Source organism: Arabidopsis lyrata (assembly GCF_000004255.2).
Source record: "Arabidopsis lyrata subsp. lyrata unplaced genomic scaffold ARALYscaffold_4, whole genome shotgun sequence".
NCBI lineage: Eukaryota > Viridiplantae > Streptophyta > Magnoliopsida > Brassicales > Brassicaceae > Arabidopsis > Arabidopsis lyrata.
The window spans coordinates 738,778-766,751 of record NW_003302552.1 but is presented as its reverse complement, the minus strand read 5'-3'; the positions used below and the strand labels follow the sequence as shown (position 1 = coordinate 766,751).

The 27,974-nt window shown below is 41.5% G+C and overlaps 1 pseudogene; it reads left to right on the top strand.

The window, feature by feature from the left end:
* Positions 1-183: 183 nt before the first annotated feature.
* Positions 184-27,724, top strand: LOC110229028 (annotated as a pseudogene).
* The last annotated feature ends 250 nt before the right edge of the window (positions 27,725-27,974 follow it).

Here is a 27,974-nt window from a genome sequence, read left to right as displayed (position 1 = left end):
GACTTTGCAAAATAAAAAAATTTTAACAAAAGCTTTCATCTCATAAATTTGAAAATTTTATTCTTAAAAAAATGGTGAGAGCCCATGAAGGGCTCTCACCATTGGAGATGCTCTGACACCATCTCTGTGGTGAAACAAGTGGAAGAAATTCAGATTTTTGCTCATGAATTGAAAGATGAAGGTATGGGGCTGAATGAGGCGTTTCTTGTTGCGTCCATCATCGAAAAGTTGCCTCCAACGTGGAAAGATTTCAAGATCTATCTAAAGCACCTACATGAAGACATGAGTTTCGAGCAACTAATTCTCAAGCTTCGTGTTGAAGAAGAAAATCGTAAGAATGAGAAATCTGAGTTTTCTTCTATGGAAGCAAAGGCCAATGTAATTGAGGGAAACAACTCCAAATCCAAGGGCTTTAAGAAGAACAAGAACGGTAAGAAACCGTTCAATCCACCTAAGGGCTCTAACTTCAAGAGGAAGCCACAAGGTGCTTGTTGGCTGTGTGGAAAGCCTGGACATAGAGCCAAGGACTGCCGCCATAAGAAAGAAGGGACATCGGTTCGAGACGCAAGCAACGCAAACCTTGTCGAAAATCAGTTTGTTGCGGTCGTTTCCGAGGCAAACATGATGACAAACTCCAATGATTGGTGGGTTGACACTGGTGCTACAAAGCCTGTGTGCTCCGACGTGAGTATGTTCTCCACGTATGAACAAGGTTCTGGTGGAGAAAAGCTTTACATGGGAAACGCGAGCACCGCGACGATCGCAGGGAAAGGCAAAGTGGTTTTAAAACTCACATCTGGGAAGGAACTTGCACTCACAAACGTGCTCCATGTCCCTGAGATTCGAAAGAATCTGATTTCGGGGTCACTTCTTAGCAACAAAGGCTTTAAGATTGTATTTGAATCTGATAAGGTTGTACTCACTAAAGGTGGGATGTATGTAGGAAAAGGCTACTTGTGTGATGGTCTTTTCAAACTGAATGTTGTACCGATCGTTAATGAAAACGCAGGCAATAGCACTGCTTCTGTTTATTTGCTTGACTCAAATGATTTATGGCATGCAAGAATGGGACATGTCAATTATCATTCTTTATATCGAATGATGAATTTAGGATTGTTACCAAAGAACAATCTTAATAATAATAAAAGAAGCAAATGTGAAGTTTGTGTGGAATCAAAATATTCACGACATTCTTATAAATCTGTGGAAAAGTCAAATGTATTACTTGGTTTAATACATAGTGACTTGTGTGATTTTCAATCAATTCCAAGCCGTGGAGGAAACAATTATTATATATCTTTTATTGATGATTTCAGCAAGTATTGTCAAATCTATTTGATTAATACTAAAGATGAGGCTTTGAATATGTTTAAGAAATTCAAAGCAGAAGTTGAAAATCAATTAGATAAGAGAATAAAAATTCTCCGATCAGATCGTGGTGGAGAATACAAATCAAATGAATTCTCAGATTTTTGTTCCACACATGGAATCATTCATCAAACTATGGCACCTTACACTCCGATGCAGAACGGAGTTGCCGAAAGGAAAAATAGAACGCTTAAAGAGATGATGAATTCCATGTTAAACGATTCGGGTGCACCACCTAACCTATGGGGTGAAGCCATTCTCACGGCTAATTCAATTTTGAATAAGATTCCTCACAAGAAGAGTGATAAAACTCCATATGAGATGTGGAAAGAGAAGACTCCTTCATATAAAAATATTAAAGTGTGGGGTTGTCTTGCAAAGGTTCAAATACCTTTACCAAAAAGAACTATTATAGGACCAAAAACGGTGGATTGCGTTTACATCGGTCCTGCGGAAAATAGTGCAGCTTATAGATTTTTAGTACATAAATCTAATAATGTTGAGGTAAAGGTAAATACGATCATTGAATCTAATGAGGCTGAGTTTTTTGAAAGTGTGTTTCCATACAAAGAGCCTAGAGAAACAAGTACTAAACGGGTATGTGAGGACAATGAATGTGCCTCAAAGGTTCAAGAAGAAGAAAATGAACCAAGAAGAAGTAAAAGAGCAAGAGTTGCTAAAGATTTTGGCACGGACTTTATGACGTACTTGAGTGAATACGAATCCTCAAACGTATAAGGCTGCAATTGAATCATCAAATGCACCTTATTGGAAAGAGGCTATTCAAAGTGAAGTTGAATCCATTTTGAGAAATCATACATGGGAATTGGTTGATTTACCACCTGGTAATAAACTAATTGGACATAAATGGATCTTCACAAAGAATTTGAGACCGGATGGTACGATTGAAAAATATAAAGCAAGACTAGTGGCGAAAGGGTTTCGTCAAAAAGAAGGTCTTGATTTCTTTGATACGTATTCTCCGGTGACTAGAATCACTTCGATAAGATATCTAATCGCAATTTCGGCCATATATGATCTAGAAATTCATCAAATGGATGTTAAAACAGCATTCCTAAATGGTGAACTTGATGAAGAAATATATATGGAACAACCCGAAGGATTTATAGTCAAAGGGAAAGAGAATAAAGTTTGTAAGCTTAAAAAGTCTTTGTATGGACTTAAGCAAGCGCCAAAACAGTGGCATGAGAAGTTTGATAATACAATGAGATCGTATGGTTTTAAAATAAATGAATGTGACAAGTGTGTCTACGTTAAGGAAACTAAAAAGGATACGATCATTGTATGTCTTTATGTGGATGATATGTTAATAATGGGAACAAGTAAAGACATTATCAATGCCACAAAGAAGATGTTGAGTGACAATTTTGAAATGAAAGACATGGGATTGGCTGATGTAATTCTTGGAATTAGAATTAAAAGAGAGCCAAATGGGTATTCACTTACTCAATCTCATTATGTGGAGAAAGTTCTAAAGAAGTTTGGTCACTTTGATAATAGACCGGTAGTTACTCCGTTTGATCCAACGTGCAAGCTTTCCAAGAATGAAGGTGAAAGTGTGTCTCAGTTGGAATACACACAAATTCTTGGAAGCATCATGTACATTACAAATTGTACAAGACCAGATTTGGCTTACTCAATAAGTCGATTAAGTCGATATTCAAGTAATCCAAATAGAGAACATTGGAATGCTTTGGTTAGAGTATTGAGATACTTAAAGCATACAATTAATTATGGTCTATATTGGGAAAACGGCCTATTCCTCCCTAAACTAAGTAGCTTTGGCTAATTCATCCCTGAAACTTTGTCTTGTGCCTAAACCCACATGCACTAACATAGAGTTTGAATTTCCTCCCTGAACAAAACTAATCCGGACTAAACCCACAAATCGTTAAACGCCGTTATTGTTCCGTTAACGAACATCTGACTAGGATGCCACATCATCGATCTAAGTGACTGTGTTTTGAGGGGAAAACGACCTATTCCCCCATAAACTAAGTTGTTTTGGCTAATTCATCCCTGTAATTTTATCTCATGCCCAAAATCCACATGAACTAACATAAAATTTGAATGTCCTACATGAACAAAACAAATCCAGACTAAACCCACAATCGTTAAACGATGTTAATATTCCGTTAATGACCAGCTGCTAAACAATGTTACTGTTCCGTTAATGACCAGCTGACTAGATCTTGTGAATACAAGTGCATAAAGTAGTAAAGAGTTTTTTCCAGTAAGTAGGCGATGCCTTTTCTAGGTCTTCTCTCATCTTTATATAGATACTCTTCCTAGGTTATTCGGTCCGAGGTCCGCATTAACCTCTCCTACATCATAGGTCCATGCCGAGATCTCGCCTCACTTAGTCCTGATTCGGAGCCAGCTCCGCTTCTCTTCACTATGGGCTTATGAGCCTAACGTATCTCCCACTTGTTATTTTTGTTGGTGGATTCGGAGGTGCTGAATCTAGCTCCAACTAAACCTGTTCAAGCACACATCTGAAAATTCATCAAAATATTAGAATTCATACCCTAAACACCTTTAATCCCAGCAACTGTCAATTCAATTAGGTTCTTCATCCATCAATTTAGTCCAGATTTGTTTTGTGCATGTAGGAAATTCAAACTTTATGTTAGTTCATGTGGGTTTTGGGCATGAGATAAAATTACAGGGATGAATTAGCCAAAACAACTTAGTTTATGGGGGAATAGGCCGTTTTCACCTCAAAACACAGTCGCTTAGATCGATGATGTGGCCTCCTAGTCAGATGTTCGTTAACGGAACAATAACGGCGTTTAACGATTTGTGGGTTTAGTCCGGATTTGTTTTGTTCAGGGAGAAAATTCAAACTCTATGTTAGTTCATGTGGGTTTAGGCACGAGACAAAGTTTCGGGGATGAATTAGCCAAAGCAACTTAGTTTAGGGAGGAATATGCCGTTTTCCCGGTCTATATTACACTAAATTTCCTCATGTAATAGAAGGATATAGTGATGCAAATTGGATTTCTGGAAGTACGGATAGTAAATCCACAAGTGGTTATGTGTTTACACTTGGTGGTGGAGCTGTGTCTTGGAGATCATCTAAACAAACGTGTATTGCACGTTCTACAATGGAATCAGAATTTATCGCACTAGATAGTGCTGCAGAAGAAGCCGAATGGCTAAGGAATTTTATTGAAGATATTCCATTATGGCCAAAGCCGGTAACTGCACTATGTATTCATTGTGATAATATGGCTGCCTTAAATATAGCGAAAAATAAAATTTTCAATGGCAAGTCAAGGCATATTCGAAGAAGACATGCTACAATACGACAATTGCTTTCAAATGGAGTGATATCATTGGATTATATATATTAGATCAAAGGATAACTTGGCTGATCCTTTGACTAAAGGCCTACCGAAAAAGCAAGTCGTATTCACTTCGAGGGGAATGGGTTTAAAGCCAACACAATGAGTCATCACTTGGTGGAAACCTTACCTAGCAACATTGGAGATCCCATGGTTTAGGTTCAAGAGGCAAACTGGCTGAGGAAGACTCAAGAAAGATATACATATTACTTATTCCTATGAAGTTAAATGTATTTCCATTGATGTTTAAAGGTATGAATATTTTTCTTAATAACATTAATGTGGATGTCGGATTCACACACTCAAGTATTTTTATTAGTAGGAAAGATTATTCTTGAGGGACAAAAATAAGAACGTAAAAGGCTTATGAATTGCTACAAAAATTGCTATCGTATTTCTTGCTTAAGAGAGAGATCCCTTTTACATGGCCATTGGCCTTTATATTTATACATAGAGAAACGACATTAAAATGAGTAATTAAGTACAATTATTCCTTCTTAAATGTGTCCGTTTTGATTCTTTGACTTTAATGCTCAACGTTTGAATTTGAGTTGACTCTGATCTTCATGGGCCTCGCCTTTTTGGCCCAAGTGTCCTTGAACCGACTTACCCGTGTCTTCTACACCGAACTCATGTCACAGTGCAGTCACTTCGGATTCTCGAAGTGGTGACAACCACTTCGACCGTTCCTTCGGCTCATGGGTCCAATGGGCTTTATCCTTTATGGGCCATTATCTTGACTACGTGGCAATCTTTGGTTGGTCTCGGACTTCTGGTGCGGGATCCGACACCAACAATTAGCCCCCCAAGTTCTTCGAAGTACTATTACAATTCGGAGGACTTTAAATGCTTTAATGACCAAAGATTGCGTTCCGAGGAATCTTCTGATTTTTTCCCGCCAAGATCCCATCAGACCTTTAATTCCGGCGCTACCCATATTTAGTCGCGTGACATCTGTCACCATTATGACCGTATATCGATTATTTACTATTAAAGCGGGAAAAAACCTTCCCACTTCTTCCACGATTCCCAAGACGGTTTCATCATTATCACCTAGCTTGCGTGAGGTAACCTTCTTTTTCATTCTTTCTTTTACTCTTGATCTTTGTGGTTAAAACTCCTTCTACTTCTCTCTCCAAATTTTCTTTTTCCCGAAACTTGAATTTTTCATTCTTCCCAATGACTTCCGATTCCGATAGACCCGAGTCTCCGTCTTTCGATGAGAGGCGTTCTAGCAATGATGAGTGCACCCGCCCTAATGATATTGCCGGTCCGCACTATAGATCCACCTGCACCCTTCAATCCCTTGAGCGATTGAAGGGGCTCTGCCAAATCCCACCGGGAATTATGGCAGATAGCTGATCCTACGGAGTCCCCAGAAAGCCACCGCGATGGCTACTTCTGTGTATACGAGATCTATTTTAAAGGTTGCAGGCTGACCTTTCCCCTTCCCGAAGCCCTAGTTCGATACCTAGCAGCTCTTGAAATTGCTCTTCCTCAATTAACCCCTAATCTTCTTCGTACTACCCTCGGAATTATAACAATCGCGGCGGAGGCCGGATATGTTATCGGAGTCACTGAACTAAATGAGCTTCTAAGCGTAAGAAGTTCATCGAAGAAGACAGGGTACTTCTCAGCGTATCCAAACGCTAGTAGAAACATCATCTCGCACCTTCCAAACAAGGATGAAAATTGGCACCATCCTTGGTTTCTGATTAAGAAAACTCCCGCTTCGATTGGAAATCTTGCAGATTTATTCCCATCGAAGTGGTCTGCGAAGCCTGGTAGAGATTAGGTCGCATATATCTTTTTCGGTTGTTTTATTATCTTTATTGACTAAAACTGTTGTTTCATTTCGCAGCTTTCATCGCTTCCACTCTCCCATCCGAAGGGTTCATCGAATTCTTCAAGATAATCCTCGAAGGGGAAACCCTTTGGAATTCTTTCACTCTTGAACGATTCCTAGAAGCTAACCACAGACTCAGGATGAGTCCACCGGGTCAACTTCACCAACTTCCGCCTCCTCCCTCAACTCAGGGGATGTCATCTCGGGCTCTTGCGGCCAAGCGTAAGGTGCTTTCCAAGCTGATAGCTGAGGCTTGTGAGGAGAAGAAAAAGTTCCTCGCGACTTCTATAGATAAGAAGGACTACAGTAGGACCCTGCTGGTTGATGATGGCAGCACCGAAGGAGCCAGATCTGTTGCTTCTTTCAGATTAACTCCCCGTCGTGATCATCGTGACTCACGTTCTCCTCGGAGGGACCGATCTCCTCGCCGTGATTCACCTCGTCCCCCCCGAGATGATTTTAGCAACGAACCACTTAAGAACTTGGTTCGCAGGAAGAGAAACAAGTCCTCTCGTAGTGATTCTTCCCCGCGAAGGGAGAAGTCAAGGCCCCGGACTGACCGTTCACCTCGATCATCCCCTCCTATTGAACCAATGGGTCCTCCACGACCAGTTGAAATGTCTTCCTCTTCCCAGCCTGACAGTAAAAAGACTGCCCGGAGCGCATCTCCAAAAAAGGGAGATTCTGAATCCCGAGATGCTTCCTCGAGGTTAAAGCCTGCTCTTGTCCCTCAAGTCAAATCGCTTTCAGGTTTGGTGATTTACACAGTCTCAAAAGTTTTTGTCTCTATTCAGATTCCAATTTTTACAACTCTTCCTCCTTTGCAGCTATGGAGAAGGAAGGCAGCGTTTTCCGATGCTTCAAGATCCGATCGGGTTCAACCTTGCCAGACTTCGACAAGTGGCGCCCTGCGATTCGTGAACGCTATTTGCTCCATGCTTATCATTCATCTCGGGTTAGTTCCGCTTTATTTTTCGATTGTGCTGCCGTTCATCGAAATACCTCACCATCTCGATTTCATGCATAATGGCAGGCTAACGGTGAGCTTAATGACATGGTTGAACATTATGAGGGGCTGGTCCTTGGTCGGGAAAAGGAGATTGACGCGTGGAAGAAAAAACTTTCTGCTCTTGAGGCTGAACTAAGCTCTTCTACCGGCTCCAAGCACGACCTGGAGGACAAAGTTGACAGTCTAACATCCGAGCTGGCGAAGATTAAGGGGGAGCTGCAGGATCAGTACGACCAAAATTTCAAACTCCAGGATGAGCTTTCTGGTGTTCAGGGTAGGCTTCACGAATCCGAATCAACCGCCGATACCCTGAATAACCAACTCATTGAGCTTAACGCGAAGTACAAGGCGATTGCCAAATTGCGTGATTCCGAGTTGGCAAGGTCGGCATCGAAAGCCAGAAAGGAAGTCAAGGGACGCGGGATGGAGTTGATCCAAGGGGCCATCCGCTTCATGCAGACCGAGAAGGCTAGGTCAGATTTGGAATCAGACATCAAGGAGCACGAGAGCAACCTGATTCTGTTGGATCAAATCCATGATGCGGATTTCTCCGAGGAGCAAGAAAGGACCGAACTGTCGGCTAATCTTTCTGAAAAGCGGAGTCGCTTGGCAGCTCTTCCCACTTCGACCTTCAACCCGCAGGATTTCGAGGAATTCTTCACTGAATCGCCTCCTATAAGTGAATCGGGTCTAGACTGGGCAGGTAATGCTTGGCTCCTGACACTTACTACCTTTTTCTCACCTTATGTTTTTTTTTTTTAAAAGTTGACTGGAACTGTCCTTCCCAGGTTCAAGTGAGGCGGAGGATGTCGTCCCACCCGAAGTACCTGCGGCACCGGCGGTCACTCCGGAGGATGGTTGTAATGTAGAGGGCGGACCAAGAGCTCCATCCGACCAAGCACCAGTCAAGGAGGTGAATGAAACTTCGGTTGCTGAGCCGGAGTCCGAGGTGGATATCACTCCGTAGTGGCTGCGTCCACTTTAAATTGGGGATTGTCCCATTTAGTTTAAACTTAATTTCGAACTTATTTTTGGCCTAAGGAGGCTTTATCATTTCTTTTGAACAAGATATTTGCCTGAGGAGGCTTTTAAACCTTTCTAGGTTATGACCCAAGGGGGTTTGGTTAAAATTATATGCGGGTTTGCAAAGTCCGCTTTTAACCTTTTGTGGCATTGTGGTTATGCTTTTGGGATTTTTAGGCTGATCAGACCTTTCCCTTAAGAATGCGAGAACTGAGCTCGGCTTAAAGCGAGTTCCCCACTTCGGATTTAGTCAACTCGATAAATTTATTGGGCTTGGGCCTTAGAAACTTTTGTAGTTAATGCGACGGTTGCTTTTTCCCTTCTTATTTCTCAAAAGTAGGGAAAACGGCTCGTCTTTAATGCAAAAACTACCTTTTCTCGATTTTCTAAAAATGGTTTAAACCACTCGGGCACACTACCATTATTGGATTTATGGTACCAAGACAAACCCTAAATCATTATAAATAAAGGCTTACCTACTTCTAAGCTTTATTTAAACACGATTTTAGAATCTTACTTGAGAAATATTTCGAGAATGGAAAACGAAAAAGTAGCCCCCGTTGATCCCGGCAGCCCACTTTTCTTGTCCGGCGACGGCTTTGAACCGGCCGGCGTTCTCTTCCCTCACGCCGTCTTTCACTTTCCTTCAAAGGAGAAGAAAGAGGCTTGCGACTTCATTGACAAGGTAAATACTTAAAGTTTTTGATTTAAAAACTTTTTGTATCATCTTATTCATTCATCTTTATGCTAGGTTGCCGACAAGCACCGTTGCTTGTGTGAGGAGAGGCAACGGCTGGGCCTTAAAAGGCAAACACTCGAGGCTCGCATCGCTCGGGTGGAGAGGAAAATTCGGGCCTTGGAAAGTGATCCCTTTCAATGGGAATGGCGGAACTTTGACTCTGTCGCTGAGATCCCGAAGATGCTTCGGATGTATCTCCGCGCTAAAGGAGTCCCGGGTCCCATGAACGCCCCGGTATATGCCGTTCCATCTGACAGCGAAGAAGAAGACGAAGAGGAGGCCAGCACCTGTCGGAAACGCGTTCGGGATAATTCTGAAGTGGATGCCAAGAACAAGGGGTCCACTTCGAAGACTAAACCGGCGATGAAGGAGCCTGTTCCTGATCCTCTTCCATAAATGTTCTCTAACTCCTTCTCTTATTTTGAACTCGTAATGGGCTTCGGCCCCTTTTTATTTATGGAAACATTTGCAATTTTTCTTACTTTTCAAATATTCTCGGAGATACGTCTTTTAATGCAGGATCTGTTCGAGGGCATAAATCTCTCCGCGAATCACTCCATTCCTAGGATAGAATCCGCAGCTTGCTAGGGATATGACGTTCCTATAAATTATAGTCTCAATTTCCCTTTACTCCTCACGATTCTTTTCATTTTAGTAGGTATGGAGTTCAATCTTCGCTGCTCAGAATCTATGCCCGACTTCTCCAGAATCGGAATGATAAACGAAGATGTTCCAAATGAGCCAAGCAGGTAGCCTCCTCCACTTCGCGGCTTCTTAAGATCTCAGATCCGCGCTCCAACACCGGAAGTTTATGTTGGAAAAGAGGAGACTCCGGAAGAGGATTAACCGGATGCAACGCATGCTTACTACGGTGTCAAGAGATCTTCACATCCTTGAATCTCACCCCGGAGAGTGGATTGAGCTTGGAATATCTGACTTTGCTCGAATTCCGGACTGCATGATGCCAATCCTCGATCTTGCTGGTCAAGGAGTTGAAGTGTTCTGCTCATCGACAAGATTTTCATAGTCCGAAGTGTACGATGAGCGACATTCCGTCTTTTGAATAAACGCTCTATTTCCAACCTCTTGTATGTTCGTATAGCCGAACCTTTATTTGCTTCACTTGTTCGCACAGTCGAACCTTTTTCCTTTTAATAAAAAAAATAAAAAAAATTTTTATTAATAGCTGAACTCGTTTCCGAGCTGCCTACGTACCCATCTCGGGATCAAGCCACACCGTAGTTCATGTACATAAACAATGCATGTAGCTTTAAATATAAAACTTCTTTAGGTTGATCACATTCCAAGGCCGCTTGACTGGATTGTCTTCTAAGTCTTTTAACCTATAAACACCGTTCCGTACCACTTCGGTAATAATGTAAGGTCCTTCCCAATTGATACCGAGTTTACCGGCACCTTCTTCTTTTTTGTTGTTAAAGACGCGCCTTAATACATAATCTCCCACGAAGAACGGTCTACTTTTAATCTTAGAATTGTAATACCGGGCTGCTGCCTGCTGGTAATTCTGGATCCGAATCAAAGCTTGATCACGTCTTTCATTTATGGTATCTAGTGAATCATTAAGCATTGCTGAATTTTCTTCCTCATTTAACGGTGCTTCTGTTCGGCGAAGTCCGGGCACATTAAGTTCGGCTGGTACTACCGCCTCCATGCCATAAACCAAGGAGAATGGAGTTTCTCCTGTAGGTCGCCTAGGGGTTGTACGATAGGCCCACAGGACGGGTTGGAGTTCTTCATACCATCCTCCCTTTAGATGATTTAAGCGTTTCTTGAGATTGCTCAATATCGTCTTGTTCGCGGCTTCAGCTTGACCATTTCCTTGCGGATATCGTGGAGTAGAATAACTAACTTTGATTCCCCAGTCCGCACAAAAGGCATCAAACTCGTGTGAAATGAATTGTGGTCCATTATCAGTGACTATTTCGTACGGAACTCCATGTCGACATATAATGTTTTTCCAAATAAAGGTCTTCACCGCCGAATCCTTGATACCAACATACGCCTCAGCTTCAATCCATTTTGAAAAGTAGTCCGTAAGGACTAAAAGGTACTGTACACCTCGAGTTGATTTGTGCAATGGTCCAATGATGTCCATTGACCACCTCATAAACGGGTATGGGGCGGAAATGGAGGAGAATAATTCCGACGGTTGATCGATCAATGGTGCATGGAGTTGGCAGCGCTTGCATCTTTGGGCGAACATAACACAATCTGTGATCATAGTGGGCCAATAATATCCCATTCTTTTAACTTTAAAAGCCATAGCTCTTCCTGTTGAATGACTCCCACATAATCCTTCATGCACTTCGCTCATGACGATTTCGACTTCGGGCCCAAAAATGCATAATAGGTAAGGGTCACTGACACCTCGTCTATATAACGCATCCTTTGACAGACAAAATTTCGCGCTAACGATTTTCATTTTCCTGGCCTGCCATTTATTCTTTGGGAGCTCACCTGTCATGATGTAGTGCTTTATTGGCTCCCTCCAGTCAGCCCCCCAGTCTTTAGCCGGAATTTGGTCAACTTTGTGAAATAGTACTCGTGGCTCTGGCTCGGGATGCTCGTTTGGTTCAAGAACATCCTCCTCGATTAACGGCTCGGTTTCTAACATTGTTTTTGGAATCACCTCTTCAGCTAAGACAACATGTTCCTTGTTAGATGTATTCGATCCCTTTGACTTCCTTTGTTTGTTGGGTGGCGGTTCGATATCTGGTTCGCCACGGTCGCGTGCCGCTGCTCGAGACCTTGTAACGACGAGGGTTTCTTTGCTGTCTTGAATGCTTCGCTCCGAAATGCATTCCACTGGAATAACTCTTTTCAACTCAGGATCTGATGTTGACGCCAATGCGGCAAGTGCATCTGCAGTTGTATTCTCTCCCCGAGGTATGCGGATTAATTCGAATTTCGAGAAATTTTTAGATAGATCCTTCACCACTTCGAGGTACGCTTCCATTCTTGAGTCTTTGGCTTCATAGTCTCCATTAAACTGGTTAACTACTAATTGCGAATCGCAATAAGCCAATATTTCCTTAGCTCCAACTCCTTGTGCTAATCGAAGTCCGGCAATCAGGGCTTCGTATTCTGCCTCGTTGTTGGAGGCATTGAATAACAACCGGAATGATTGTTCTAGAATTTCCGATGTTGGAGATTCCAACTTGATTCCCACTCCGGATCCTTGCTTTGTTGAAGACCCGTCTACGTGTAATTTCCAAGTTTGGTTCTCCGGTTGCTCTATCGTTCCAGGTATTGGTAGCTCGGTTAAGAAATATGCTAAAACCTGAGCTTTCATACTGATCCGGCTTTTGAATTCTATATCGTACTCGCTTAACTCCACCGCCCATTTCGCCAAACGTCCGGACTGACTTGGACTACGAAGTATTGTTCGGAGTGGTTGGTTAGTTAATACTTCAACCGGATGGGATTGAAAATATGGGCGCAGCTTTCGGGCCGAAGTCACCACCGCGAGTGCGAGTTTTTCCATCATTGTGTATCTGGTTTCTGGATCCGTCATTGACTTGCTTACGTAGTAAATTGGTTTCTGCTCCCCACGGTCTTCTCGAACCAAGACTCCACTAACCGCGTGGTTTGAAACCGACACGTACAAATAAAGTTTTTCATCCACTTCCGGTTTGGACAGTATAGGTGGAGTGGTTAAGTATGCCTTAAGCTGCCCAAAAGCTTCTTCACACTTCTCATCCCAAAGGAATCCTTTGTTCCTTTTTAGAATTTGGTAGAAAGGTAACGACTTATCTGTTGATCTCGAGATAAAACGATTCAAAGCCGCAATCCACCCAGTCAACCGTTGTACTTCTTTGAAGTTTCTTGGAGATGGCATGTTTAGAAAGGCGTTAATTTGATTTGGATTGGCTTCAATCCCTCTTTCTGTCACGATATAGCTAAGAAATTCTCCGGATGGGACTCCAAATGTGCACTTCGCCGGGTTCAGCTTCATTTGATATTTATTAAGAATATCAAAACATTCCTCTAAATGCTTAACGTGATCCTCTTTCTTTAACGATTTAACTAGCATATCATCTATGTAGACTTCCATTGTTTTCCCGAGATGATTATGGAACATTTTGTTAACCAACCGTTGATAAGTTGCTCCTGCATTTTTCAAACCAAAAGGCATTACCTTGTAACAATAGATACCTCTATCAGTAATAAATGACGTTTTTTCTTGGTCTTCGGGGTTCATCATTATTTGATTATAACCCGAGAAGGCATCCATGAATGTTAACAGCTCGTTCCCAGCGGTGGACTCTACAAGTCGATCTATATGTGGGAGTGGGAAACTATCTTTGGGACATGCTTTATTGAGGTCTGTAAAATCGATGCAAACCCTATCCTTCCCATTCTTTTTCTTGACAACGACAGTGTTTGCTACCCATTCCGGATATTGCACTTCTCTTATGGACCCTATCTTCAAAAGTTTATCCACTTCGTCATTTACTATTTTTGCTCGCTCCACTCCAAGCTTTCTTCTTTTTTGTTTCACCGGTTTGAAGCTTGGATCCACGTTTAGTTCATGACAAATTATACTTGGATTTATGCCAGACATGTCCGCTGCTGACCATGCAAACGATGTTTTGTTTTTCCTTAAGAGTTCGATCAAAGCTTCTTTTATTTGGCCAGTCAAAGTTGCCCCAATTCGAATTTTCTGGTCCGGCTTATCTTCTTCCAACACCACTTCGATTACTACATCATCTTTCTTCTGCCCGCTAGGAAATTTTGTTCTTAGTCCCTCTTTTGCGGGCTTCGTTAATTGCTATTGAATCTTCATACGATGGCTAGCTAGATAACACGTCCGTGAAGCTTCTTGATCTCCCCGAATTGTTTCCACTCCTCTTGACGTTGGAAATTTGATACATTGATGATATGTAGAGGGGACTGCTTTCATTTGATAAATCCAGGGAGTACCGAGGATGATGTTGTAAGCTGCAGGCTTATCGAAGACAACGAAGTCCACGATCTTCGATACTTTTTTGGCAAGGACCGGTAGCTTGATTGTCCCGAGAGACATGGCTGATTCACTTGTGAATGCAACTAATGGAGACGGAGGCCCCACTATGTCCGCCCGACTAATTCCCATTCTTTCTAAAGTACTTAAAAAGATCAAATCGACCGAACTGCCTGTATCTATAAGGATCCTTGATACTTCAAAGTTGGCAACGTCAAGGGTAATGACTAGAGCATCATCATGAGGTCTTTCGAGGTACCGCGTTTCTTCTTCATTAAATGATATTGATGCACCTTGAAAATCGACTTCTTCGCTTAAGCTTGCTTTGAGTAGGATATTTCGTCTATGTTTCTTGATGGAACTTATCGAATCTCCGCAAAATTTGGAACCTCCTAGAATAACATTGATCTTACCCTTAGAATTCCTTGGTTCTTCCTCGTTGGTTAACCTTGGTCTTTTAGAATTTTGATCTTTGGAACTTTCCTTTGCTTCGTGGTATTCCTTCACAAAATCTCTTATATCGAATTTGGAAAGATCTCCACTGGCCCAAAGCTCTGCGAGGTGCCTTTTAAGAACGCTACAATCCTTGGTTAAATGTCCGGTTACTTTATGAATGTCGCAATATAGACTTTCATCACGGACCCAAGTGTTTGATCTTCCTTTCCCTTGGAATTGCTTTCCGACGGTACTGTTGAAGGGTTGCGACCCAAATTTTCTTGGTCCTTTGCTCTCCCTAGGCTCGAACTTCTTGGTAGGGACGGTGATTGCCGGCTTTTCTTGCTTATTTCTTTTGGCAAAACATTCTTTTTCGTCTTCTACCTCCATCCAGTTGTTTGCACGGAAGAGTGCATCCTGAATTGTGTCTGGTTTATGAAGTATTAAGTCTTCTTTAAACCTTGAATCATGTCGCAATCCTTTTCGTAGGGCAGATAAAGCTGATTGCTGCGAGATTCTTGGGAGCTTTGACAGCACTCCTTTGAATTTGGTGATGAAAACTCGAAGTGACTCATTAGATCCTTGCGATAAGTTCCAAAGATCGGCATCCGAAACGCTTTTATCCATAAGGATGGAATATTGCTTTAAGAATACGGCTGATAGTTTGTCGAAATTGCTGATCGAACCCGGCTCTAATTGGGTGAACCACATTAGAGCTTGGCCACATAGATTTTCCGAAAAAAGCTTGCAGTAACCTGCGTCCTCATCAGCTTCATCCACTTCGACTCTTCCAGCAGCAATCAGAAAAGCTGCAAGATAGCTTTTTGGATCCTCCAATCCGCTGTAAGGGTCCAACTTGAGTTTCCGGGAATCTTTGATCCTCAAACTTGCAATTCGCGAGATGAAAGGTGTTCGCCTAGCTTCTTCAATGACTCGATTGATGTCTGGCTCCGAACTTGTAGCTTGATGAAATTTTGATTTCATTTCTTTTAATTCCTGGCTAACCTTCCTCATGGTCTCGAACTGGTCGAGGTTCTCCTGCTCGTATTGAGCTGCAAGTTGTTCTTCATCTCCGAGCTGTGTCTCTTCTTCCAACGTCTGAACTACATTATTAGTAGCACCGGGAGTTGTTTGTCCGCTGGTTTCATTTCGTGCAACGGAACTTGGCGAGTTGAATATCCCTCTTCGGATTCACACAAGGTTTCCTACACTTAAAGAGCGAACACGAGTTTGTATAGTACTGACGTTTTGACTAAGAGATACCTGGGATGTTTGCAACGTATCGACGGCCTTTTCCACATCCGAGAACTTTTGTGATATGTCCGACATGGTTTGCTGCATAGCTTTGAGGGTTTCGGCCAATGATGTCTCAACGGCGTCTCCTCCGGACATTGTTGCTTATCTCGGGAGTGTAATAAAGAAAAATCTGACCACTCAAGAATCCTATTTCCCCACAGACGGCGCCAAAATGTGGATGTCGGATTCACACACTCAAGTATTTTTATTAGTAGGAAAGATTATTCTTGAGGGACAAAAATAAGAACGTAAAAGGCTTATGAATTGCTACAAAAATTGCTATCGTATTTCTTGCTTAAGAGAGAGATCCCTTTTACATGGCCATTGGCCTTTATATTTATACATAGAGAAACGACATTAAAATGAGTAATTAAGTACAATTATTCCTTCTTAAATGTGTCCGTTTTGATTCTTTGACTTTAATGCTCAACGTTTGAATTTGAGTTGACTCTGATCTTCATGGGCCTCGCCTTTTTGGCCCAAGTGTCCTTGAACCGACTTACCCGTGTCTTCTACACCGAACTCATGTCACAGTGCAGTCACTTCGGATTCTCGAAGTGGTGACAACCACTTCGACCGTTCCTTCGGCTCATGGGTCCAATGGGCTTTCTCCTTTATGGGCCATTATCTTGACTACGTGGCAATCTTTGGTTGGTCTCGGACTTCTGGTGCGGGATCCGACACCAACAATTAATATTTTTTTTTAAAAGTGGAATAGAATGGACTATTCTTAATTAATGTTACCTATATGAGAGTGGTGTCGCGGTCGCACCTATGAGAATTAAAATGGCTAAATTCTCTAGAGCTCTCACGAAGTCGGGATATGTTCAGGACCAAAATGAACACAACCGTATAAACATGAAATGAGCTGATAATTTATGTGTTTCACTTATTATCTCGGTTTACTATCAAACGTGGTTAGTTCAAGACAAGAGTTCACTACCTACAAAGTAAATCCGATAAGTGTTTACTAGGAAAGGTTCAAGTTTAAAAGACACCTTAACCGATGCATAATGATTCTATTTTCTCGGATATTGTGGAGCTTATTTTCTATTCAAATGTGGGGTATTTATATGTTTGAATAAGAAAATGTGGGGTATTGTTGGTGTTTATTTTATATAAACATGTTTATTTACATAAATATTAGTATTTATGTAAATACCCTTCTACTTGTATAAATTTCATCACGTCTCTTGGTTACGTTTATACCGATACACCGGTTGAGATAAGAGAAGCATCTCTTGGATCAAACATCGCTTCATTAATATATAAGAGACGTGACGATGTAGAGATACAGAGAGAGAGAGATAAGAGAGAAGAACAATACAAGAGAAACAAAGGAGAGAAAGATTGGGATTGATTCTCATCTCCAAATCAATTTCAGAGAATCTCAAAGTAGAGTTTGCTAGGATCTCTGTACGGTGTTAAAACAGAGATCGATAGTTGTATCCTAAAGATAGAAGCCTACACAAAGCTACGTACACCACAGTAGGGGCTAAATTCTGTCTTAGGAGATTGCCAATTGCAAGCCTCTATCAATCTATACGTTGTTCTTACTAGGAAGAGAAAAGATCCTAAAGTAAGTTTCAGTTCTGTAACAACTGTTTTTCCTATTTGTTACTTATTCTATAAAGTGAACGTATTTGTTTCTGTGTATTGATTTGCATCTATAGTCTTCGATCAACACAAAACCCATCAAAGAACTATTGATCAAACTCACCGGATTAGCTCCAATGTTCAACATATCCGTGACATGGCGGCGACTTTGCCGGAAGGGAAAAGAAGAGAGAGGTTTAGAGTTCGGCGGCCGATGACGACTTGGCGGAAGGGGAAGATGCTCGGTGCCAGTGAACATGGAGTTCCAAGTGGTCCAAATCCCATCTCCAATAGGTAGAAATATTAATTATAGAACTTGTGTTATAAAAATATTTCTCCTAATAGCATTAATATATGTCACCTTGTTTCTGAGCTCGTACTTACAAAAATCAACAACTGTTATGTTGCTTGTGGATTTCAAAATTTGAAACATCCATTTTGGCTGGTAAAACTTCTTTTGTGTGAGTTAAATGAAAATGTTAAAAAAAAAAAAAAAGGCCATGAAAATGTTAATATATATATATATATATACACTTATAAAGTTATAATAGATAGAATATAATACCTACCGAATATAAGTTGCAGGGCCGGTCCTAGTGGCCTTCTTATAGCATATTTAAAAAATGTGGTCTTCTTATATAAATACTAACGATAAAATTTAACATTAAACAACTCGAAGAAATGTTAGAAATTATTAAATATAACGTAAAACACGAAAACAAAGCTAATTAACTAAGCGTAAGCCAAAAACCGAACCGGCCGTGAATATGGTGGCTCACAATCGCCGGTCGGAGACAAAAACGTTAAGCAGCAGACTTATCTGGAAGAAGAGAGAAAAATTCGATGTGAACCACCGAAATATTCCAAAATTATAGTTATGATGTTTGTTTTATAAAGGTGTATTACTTATTAAGCAAATAAAATATATAGGTAAAGTAAAGGAAACTACCGTGAAGAAAAGAATAAGGAAATAATTAAGAAAAAAAAATACTGAAAAGTGGAAAATATTAACCAAAAAAGAAAAAAAATATATATGCATATGAAAGGATTCTAACTCAGATCCTTAAAAAACTTCAGGCCAACATAACCACTAAACCAACATAACACTTACTAAAATGTTGCCCTTAACTTTGTTATATATTGTGTGGCCTAAAACAAGTGTTTTGCTTGTTTTATGGACGGGCCGGACCTGATAAGTTGAGACTAATGATCACTAATCAGCGTGTCCAAAATTTGACTTCACATGTGTCTAAACAATCCATGACAGGGTATTGTGGTTCAGTTTGTTCAGTGATTCAATCACTCGAAATGATTTTGTGAGAAACTAGTTTTTTTTTTTTTTTCCTAATTTTTGTTTTTTTACTCCTACAACTAATGAGACGCTACGGTGTATAAAACATGGTACCAATAAAAAAAAAAAGCGAGATTATTTGACTGCATAATAAAATTTGACGTGATATTTTAAACAACCTATATTTTTGTAAATGAAGAATTTTTTGGGTCAAATTTTAAATGATGTATATATTTACAGCAAAGAACGATAGATTGTGCAAAAATAGCAATGAGAAACAATCTATACTAGTATTTTTGCAACACTTTGGTGACGGATGGGTAAAAATGCTTCCGGGTATACCGGATACCCGACCCGTTTTTAAAATTCCTTCACAAAAAATTTGTTGGGTCGGATTATATTTAACCCAACTCATACACCGGATATTACATATTTAATAATTTAGATATTTAGAAGATTTGATTAAGCTTTATAATTATGATTCTCCTATCATCTTTGTTTGATTTGTTTTTAACTGTTTTGAATCGTCATATAATACATAAAGTAAAAAAAATCAATTTTTTTTCTGCATATACTGTGATTCGAACTTTAAAAAACGGACATATATTATCCAATTGACGAAAATGTGTGTTCAACGTTCTACATCGATTAAAATATTTAGACAATGATTCAAAATCATATCATAAATAAGAACATTAATAAAATAAATGAGTTTTTTGGCCGGACGGGTTTGGCGGGACGGGTTTTTGAATCAACAATAATAAAAAGATTAAAATATCATTAATCCGCCGCTTCAATACGGATTTAATCCATATTTTTTTAATACCACAAATATTAGACATATTAAATCAGTCTCATTTAGAAAAGATTGTATAAAACAAAAATTATCCCGTGGTATAATGTTACTTAATAACAATATTTATAAAATTTTAAAATATCATTAACATGCCACTTTAATATATATTAAATTTTTTTTTTTTTTGTCATCCGAAATTAATTAGAACTCAAAAGAGCCATTCCTAAGGAATGTTGTTTACATATGTGATATGAAGCGGTTCTGTACGAACTTTTCGTGCCAGATTATCCGCCTTAACATTAGCCCTACGAGAAATTAAAGATAAAGAAAAAGATGAAAACTCCTCCTTATCGCTCTGAAATTCCTCCAAGTACACTGAAAATGCCAGCCATTCGGTTGGAGAAGACACCATCTTCACCAGGTCTAAACAGTCTATAAAAAACGCTACCTCTTGATTATCTGCACCAATCATACACTTCATCGCCCAGAGAAGGGCCTCGACTTCGGCATGTAGTGGAAATAGACTTCTACGGAGGTTCACAGCTCCCATGGTTGGCGGTTCTCCATTTGACGATGTACAGAACCACCCTGTACCGGAGAACTTATCACTTTCTTTCCATGATCCATACATATTAAATTTTTAGTTTATTAAAATATAAATATCTTAGAGAATGATATGATTTGTAAACTTTTATATATAATAAATAATCATTAAATTTTAAAAGAAAAACAAATCACATGACGGGTTAAGAAATTACGGAACGGGTTATATTTCGGAAATGATTTATATGGCGGACGAATTTGAATCAATATTTATATACCGTTTTAATACGGGTTAAATCCTCAGTTTATTAATAATTATCTCGTGGACTCGTGGTATACCGTTACTTAATAACAATTGTAAACTATAATATAAATAAATATGTTATAAGGAGATACAATTTACAAAATATTTTTATACTAATTTTAAAATTAAATCATCCCGCGGTATACCGCGGGTTAAAATCTAGTTGTAGGTTAAAAATAGGTCCAAGCTAGGTCATGGGAATCGATCCCCCGTTATTAGAAAAAAAAAACAAAACAAAAACAAACGACAAGAAAAGGTATATGATGTTTATATAGTTTAAAAAAATATAGGCAACGTAAAGTCTTCGTGTAGTGTTGCATTTAATAGTCACGAAGCATTGCAGGATGCATACAAATTAAACTGGTTCGATATAATTATAGTACTTGCATGGTGACTTAAATTCAGAGGTCTTCAAAATACAGGCACATGCATAGCGAATCTGCATTTTTTGCCGGAAGAAAAAAGGAGAAATCTCCGGAAGCTAAAGCCCAAAAAAGGGAAACCAAAGCTGGCAGGTAGCAAACCTCCAAATACGAGGATTAAACATCATGATAAAGAAAAGACAAAAACCTAAGGAATCAATTCACTTGAGAAGCGAGCAAAACCCAAAGTACAAAAAACTGCCCACTGAAATGGAGTGAAACCCACAAAGCTTCCCATAGCATAGGTAAACGCCGGAGAGAACAAAAAAAAAGAAAAAAAAACTTTTACCAAAAAAAAAAAAAAAATTGGTAAATGATGATAATGACTAGTACTCAAGACTATGCTTTTTGTTAAGATTATAGTATCTTATTGCTTGTTATTATAGTCACTAGAAATTTTGGATTTTGACATAAAAACAAAGTTTTGGATCTTTAAAATATATGTTACTGCACATGATCTAGTTGATTACGCTACCGTCTCCTTAAAAAAACCAAAACGGGAAAAGAAAAAGAGAAAAGACACAAAATGAAATAATTAAAAAAAAAAAAAAAACTAGAAACGGCATAGTTTTGGGTGTAAAGGAGAGACATATTTTTTGTTTCTTTATAAATAAAATTTTATTAATCATCCCAAAACTTGGCTTTGACTTGTGGGTCAATACAATTACACACTTACAAAATAGTAAAACCGCAAATCGGAATCTATCGAAAAGGAGATCTGAGAATGAGCGGTACACCAGAAAACGAATCTCACCCATTAGATCTGACGCTAACAAGGACCACTCCTTTGCAACCACGCACCAGACACCAATCCCTAACCGGAGTTAGCGGTTCCGTTGCAAACCAGCGTCGGGAAACAAGTCAAACCTAGAACAATCCTCTCGGAAAAGGTAGATCCGCCAAAACCGAGACCCCTTCTCTCAACTCCCCAACCGAGCAAGAAGAGAGAATGCGAAAACTAACCCTCCCTTCTCTACATATATTTACCTTTTTTCAAGCTCCATTTGTTTTTTTTTTAAAAAGCAAAAGAGATGGTACCAAAACCTTAGTTATTTTCAAATATTTAAAAGTTTATAAATACTCGCCATTAAGAAAGGTCTTAAGACTTTGTAAACCCAATTTTCCGTAGAAACAACTGAAAACCACACTAATTTAAACCAAAATCCGTAACCAGAAAAATCAAATCGAATTATTTTAACCAAAATCGAATCTAAATGTGAAAACCATAACAAAAATACCGGTTCGCGTCCGACTCGTCGTCGTTGCTCTCTCCCTCCAAAAGTAAGTGCTTTTGTTGTGCATCGAGATTTCGTTCTTTATGGTGATGGTTTCAATCTGAAAGTTCAGGTTTCGCTTGCTGAATCTGAAAGCTCTTTTAATTTCTCCCATTGATAGTGTAGAAGCTTAGTTGTGGTTTCTTCTTTTAGATTAATTTTTCAGGAAATGATTGATGAGTATCGGTCCTGGAATTTGTCCATTTTTCACTCTATGCTTGCGACTTTTTGTGGATGAACAACAAAACTGAAACTTTGGACTTAACATTATGATGAAAATTGTTATTGTTACTGTTTCAATTACCTTCATATGAATAAGAGACATAACTTTTTTTGTGTGAATAGTGAATTGTTGTTTCAATTTTGGGATATAGGTATGTGCAGAGAAAATATATGTTGTTCTTGGGCTATAGAAAAATGTGTGGTTTTCAACAATTTGAACTTCTTAACCTTTTTCAAAATTGACTGATAATTCGTTGTGTCTCGTCCTCAGTACTATTTTCAAGTGGATGATCAATATGTGAGAAACAAATAGAAAATTGTTGTAACACCCGCGTCCCGCGATCCTAAAGGGGGGCCGGTTTGTTTTAGGGAAAACTAGATCATGGTCGAGAAAGACCAATGAATAAGTTAACCCAAGGAAGGAATGAAACGTTTAAGTCATGAAAGGGGTAGATGACTTAGACGGTTTCGGGATAATCTAGTGATCATGGAGAAATGATCTTGGAAAGATTATGGATGGCGAAGTCAAGGCCGAGAAACGGACCGAAAGACTTAGCCGGAAAGAACGTGGAAGAACGTTCGAGCTAAACCAGCTAGGTGAGCTGAACAAGCTGGATGAACTAGCTAGCTCAGCTAGGTGAGCTACACCAGCTGAAGGACTAGCTAGCTCAGCTAGGCGAGCTGGTCGACAGCTCAACTGAGCTCGGTGAACTGATCGAGTACTGACCCAGCTGGGTGGTCCAGGTCAGCTGACACTCGAGCTGGTGGACTGTGGTAGCTCGGGATGAAGAGGTATAAGGTCGAGCGGTTACCGACGAACGGTTACCGTTGGCCAAAGGGTGGATAAGGCCGAACGGTTACGATCGGAAAGATGCAACCTTTCGAAAGGGTGCAACGAACGGATGTGATGTTTCGGAAACACACCAATTCGCCCCTTATATAAGGGAGGACGCCCAAGGCATTCACAATGACCACAACAATCCAAAACAAGTCCCAAAACGCTCTACGAAGTGTTGGTCGGAAAGGGGGTGCGGCTCGGCGAGTATCTCCGGAATCGGAATGGATTCTCGGAGTCTCGACCGAACTGATGCGCATGCTACCTCCCGATCCAACGGTTCGATGGAATGTATAGGACGGATGGATGAGTCGGATTGGATGGGTCGATCGTCTTGGAGACAAATCGGATTGGATAGACCGATCGTCGGACGGATCGGATCGGACAGACCGATCGTCGGACGGATCGGACAGACCGATCGTCGGACGGATGGATCAGATCGGAGAAGAAGACGGATCCGGATAGACCGTCGCACAGACGGATCGACCGACCGGGATAGGCGGATCGATCGTCGTGTCAACAAGTCGGATCGACGTATGACCGGATAGGTGTACGATCGGATAAACGGATCAAGGTTTAGATCGGCGGATTGATCGATCGTACCGATCGGCGGGATGACCGATGGTACGTATCGGAGATCTTGTCGAGGGAACATGGCGGATTACATGATCGAGGATTCGATGGGAACCGCCGAAGGGTTCGACGACTTGATTGATGGTTCGGGTCGATAGCTCGATTATGGGGTCGATGGATCGTCCGTTCTATGAATCATATCGTCGAGGGAAGGACACGAAAAGGAAATGGATCGGCAAATCTAAGATTGTCAATATGGAAGTATTGACGAATCCAAAGATAGTCCGATAGATGATATGGTTAACGGGAAGTTAATCGGGAAGGCGTATAAGGGAAAGGTGTTCGAAGAAGCACGAGGATAAGTGCAACCGAACACACCCAAGGGTCGCCCATGGATGCAATCTCACCGGTAAAGGGAGTAAGCACCGAGAATGGGTAAGTGACGTGGTTCACCATGTAAGGATCTAATATCGCGGCCGCCTTCATGTATCAATCGCCATGGCCAATGGTGAAACCGATTAGGAATCGGTAACACCAATGGTGACTCGACGGATAACCAACGGGAAAGTCCACGGTGAGAACCGGTGGACAAAACGGATGTTGGACCCACGAGCAAACCAAAGGCCGACGGACGAATGATTTCATGGGCTAGCCTACGATAATCCGATGGGTGAATCCACGGACCCTTGGGTGTGATAATGATATTGTTCGGATCGCATAGATGGATCGGTAAGCCGAAGGCGTTATGACCACCATGGACCGGACGGGTAAACGGTTAGTAGACCGTGGGCGGTCGTAGTGATAAACGACCGGATCGGAAACATGGATGGTTCGATAAGCCGAGGGCTTGATCGTCCACCATGAAACCGAAGGGGTGTACGTTTGGAGGACGGATGGACCAATGAGCCAAGAGCTTGATTTGGCCACCGTGAACCAAGGAAAACGTACGATCCCCAATCTCTATCGTAGGGACTTAGACCAGTGGGGTTGGTTGGATGAAAGGCTAAGTAACGATAGAGATTGGTCCATCAATACACGATTGGTTAAGAATCGTTGTACGAATGGAATAAGGCGACGAGAGGGCTAAGAGAAGGATCAATAGACGGATCGAAGAGGAATCAAATCCGCATGTAGGCCAAGGTATGTAAACGCATCTAACTTATTAGTTAAGATAGACGTTTGGGAATTGGCCGTTGGATTAGGGATACAAAGAATATGCAATCGTTAGACTTAGAATGGTTAGCGAACAAATTGCATGACTTGGCCGAGTTAAAGATCGATCTAAAGTCTAAGGAACAAAGATGATCAAACCGGTACAAGGGTTGGTTGGAATTAAACCAAGGGTAGAAAGACTTCCGCTGGGTACTAAGAAAGCGATTACAGAAGTAAGCCTCGTAAAGGCAATTCTATGTTAAATCGCGAAAAATATGGAGGTTCGGCCGGGAAGAGGCACGAACGTGTGAACCTTGGGTCGCCGGACGCCGAGACGTCCGGGACGGGGTCTCACAATTGTTCTCTTTGTATTCCTGGATAGGGTAAGTTAGAGTCGTTTTCGTGCCAAAAGGGCAGTTTTATACTGTCTCTTGATTAGCTTTTGTGTTGTTGACAAGTATGCACAAGGTTCTTGTTCGACCTGGATCATTTAGGTTTACTTCAGAAGATTTGATTTAGTAGGTTGGTTTTTACAAGTGATGCTGCTGAACTGCTTGAAGTTACCTAGTCAGGTAGTTATAATTGTGTAGGAATGATTCATAAACATACAAGTTTTATTCGGAAATGATACCTGAAAATTTCATTTTTCATTACATCGATTTGTCTTAAGAGGCTAAGTCCCGAGGCAATAATCTTCCAGTGTATAAAAGGAAAACGGTTTGGAGTTCTTCGAGTGACCCTGAGGCGAATGCTTCGGACCAACAAATCGTGTTGCGTCGTAACAGCGACGCAGAATCAGTTTCTCGAGAAGACCCGAGCCGCTTCAATGCCCGGGAGGACGCAATTGCCGACGTGGCTCAAGATCAGGATTTGCCCGATGATCCTGAGGCGGTGTTAAACAGGAGGAGGACACGTCCCCAGGCTGCGGATGAGGCTGGAGGTTCACGATGGGAGGATGCGCCCGAGCCCACGAATGTCCCCGCGGTGAAGGCAGAGCAAGTGTTCTATGACCCTATGGAAGCTGCGAAGTTGCTTCAAATGGCCTTGCAATGCATAGCGGGTCCCAAGAAGAAAAGGCGAGCCAAGAAGGTGAAGAAACCCGACCCTCCGGGTTCCACTTTATGTACTGATGATTCCCTTCGGGATCTGAGGGCTCGGTTTGACTTCAGCGAGGGAGTCAAGCTTAGGCTTTCCACTCTGAATGAGCGGGCAGACGATCCTCCCGAGGGGTTTTTCTATCCTCTATGAGGGATTCTTCTATCATTGCTTCCTCTGGCTTCCAATTCCGAGGCCAATTTTGGCGTTTGTATGGTCGTACAAGATCGCCATATCCCAAATCACGACTCGAGGCATGCGGCACCTTATTGGGATTCTAGTCTGAGGCATCGAGACGGATAATAATTTCAACCTTGATCACTTAAGGAACCTCCTGGAGGTGCGACACATCCAAGGCCCTGTGGAAAGGTTTTACATATCTCCTCGAACGAACAGGAGAGTTATCGGTGGATTCCCGAGCAAGGACGAGAGATATACTGATAATTTCTTTTTCGTTGCTGTGGATGAGTATAGTGTCCCCGAGGACTACCTATGAAAGATTGTTAGGAAGTGGAGAAAAATTGGTATTACACCCAAAATATGCTTTTTGCTATTCTGCTTTAACTTGGTCTTTTTAACTAAGTGTTTTCCTGTTTATGCAGATCGAAATCCGTCTTTCCTCGAGCGCGTTCCCGAAGACCTTCTAGACTTACACAGCGAGTTAATATCTCGGAAGTGCAACTGGACGAAGCACTTCTCTCACAACAGAATCGAGAGAGCCTTGCGATTGTTACACGGCGCTCCTTGTCGTTCGTCTTCAGAATCGTCCGATCACCGCCTAGACTACCTCATCGAGATGCAAGGTGCTGCGCATTCTCTGAGGGCTAAGAAAGCTGCTGAAAAAAAGCGTCTAAGGAAAAAGTGGTTTTGAAGGCGAACTTCAGACCGCCAACTCCTCTCGAGGCTAATAACGATCCCGAGGTCGCGAAGGACGCCGAGGCGACTGAGGAGGTTCGGGATGCCACGGTCCCGACTGAGCTCGAGGTCGTTGGCAATGTCTCCCCAACCACCGAGGTTCCCGAGGCAACGGGGGCCTTGGATGTCATCGCTCCGGTCGTCGAGGCGAAGTCCATGGTGAAGGGAAAAAGGCCCCGAGGTGATGGCTCAGGAGGTCGTAGAAGAGAGAAGAGGAGCCGTAGTGAAGCTCCTATGTACAAGGATAAGGTGGCTTCGCCGAATCTTATCGCTTCTTGTTCGGGCCTGCCATTGGCTGCTCCCGAGGCCTTGCTGGAGGCCGAGAGTTACCGCGAGACTGCTGCGGGGTTCCTTAAGGTATTGACTTATCCCCGAGGCTTTTCCTTATTATTATTATTTTTTTTTTGTCTTCTAACTCCTTTTGTTTCCAGGCTCTCAACTCAATGAATTTCATGGTCCGAGCCTATGACTCTGCGACTCGGACATGTGAGCTGGCTCGGGAAAGACTGGAGATGTCCCGAGCTGATGTTGAAGCTAAGGTCGCTGAAGCGGATGCGGCCAGGCAAAGGGCGGAGGCGTCGGCCAAGGCCGAAAAGGTTGAGCGGCTGAAAGTTACCAAAGATAGCCTCAGCGGATAGAGGAGATTTGAGACTGAGATCGAACTCCTCAAATGGTTGTACACCGAGGATGATACAAGACTCGGTGGTGAGACTAGTATCGGGATAGAGATGGTGGCTTCACAAGCTGGCGGTCGCTTCTCTCCTGTGAAGGATTGATGGTCGATGATGTAGATCTAACACGATGGCGGTCGCTTCTCTCGTGTGGGATCGAAATAGATGAAAGTAATGGCGGATTGAAGTACACCACAGAGATTGTTGGTGTCGGATC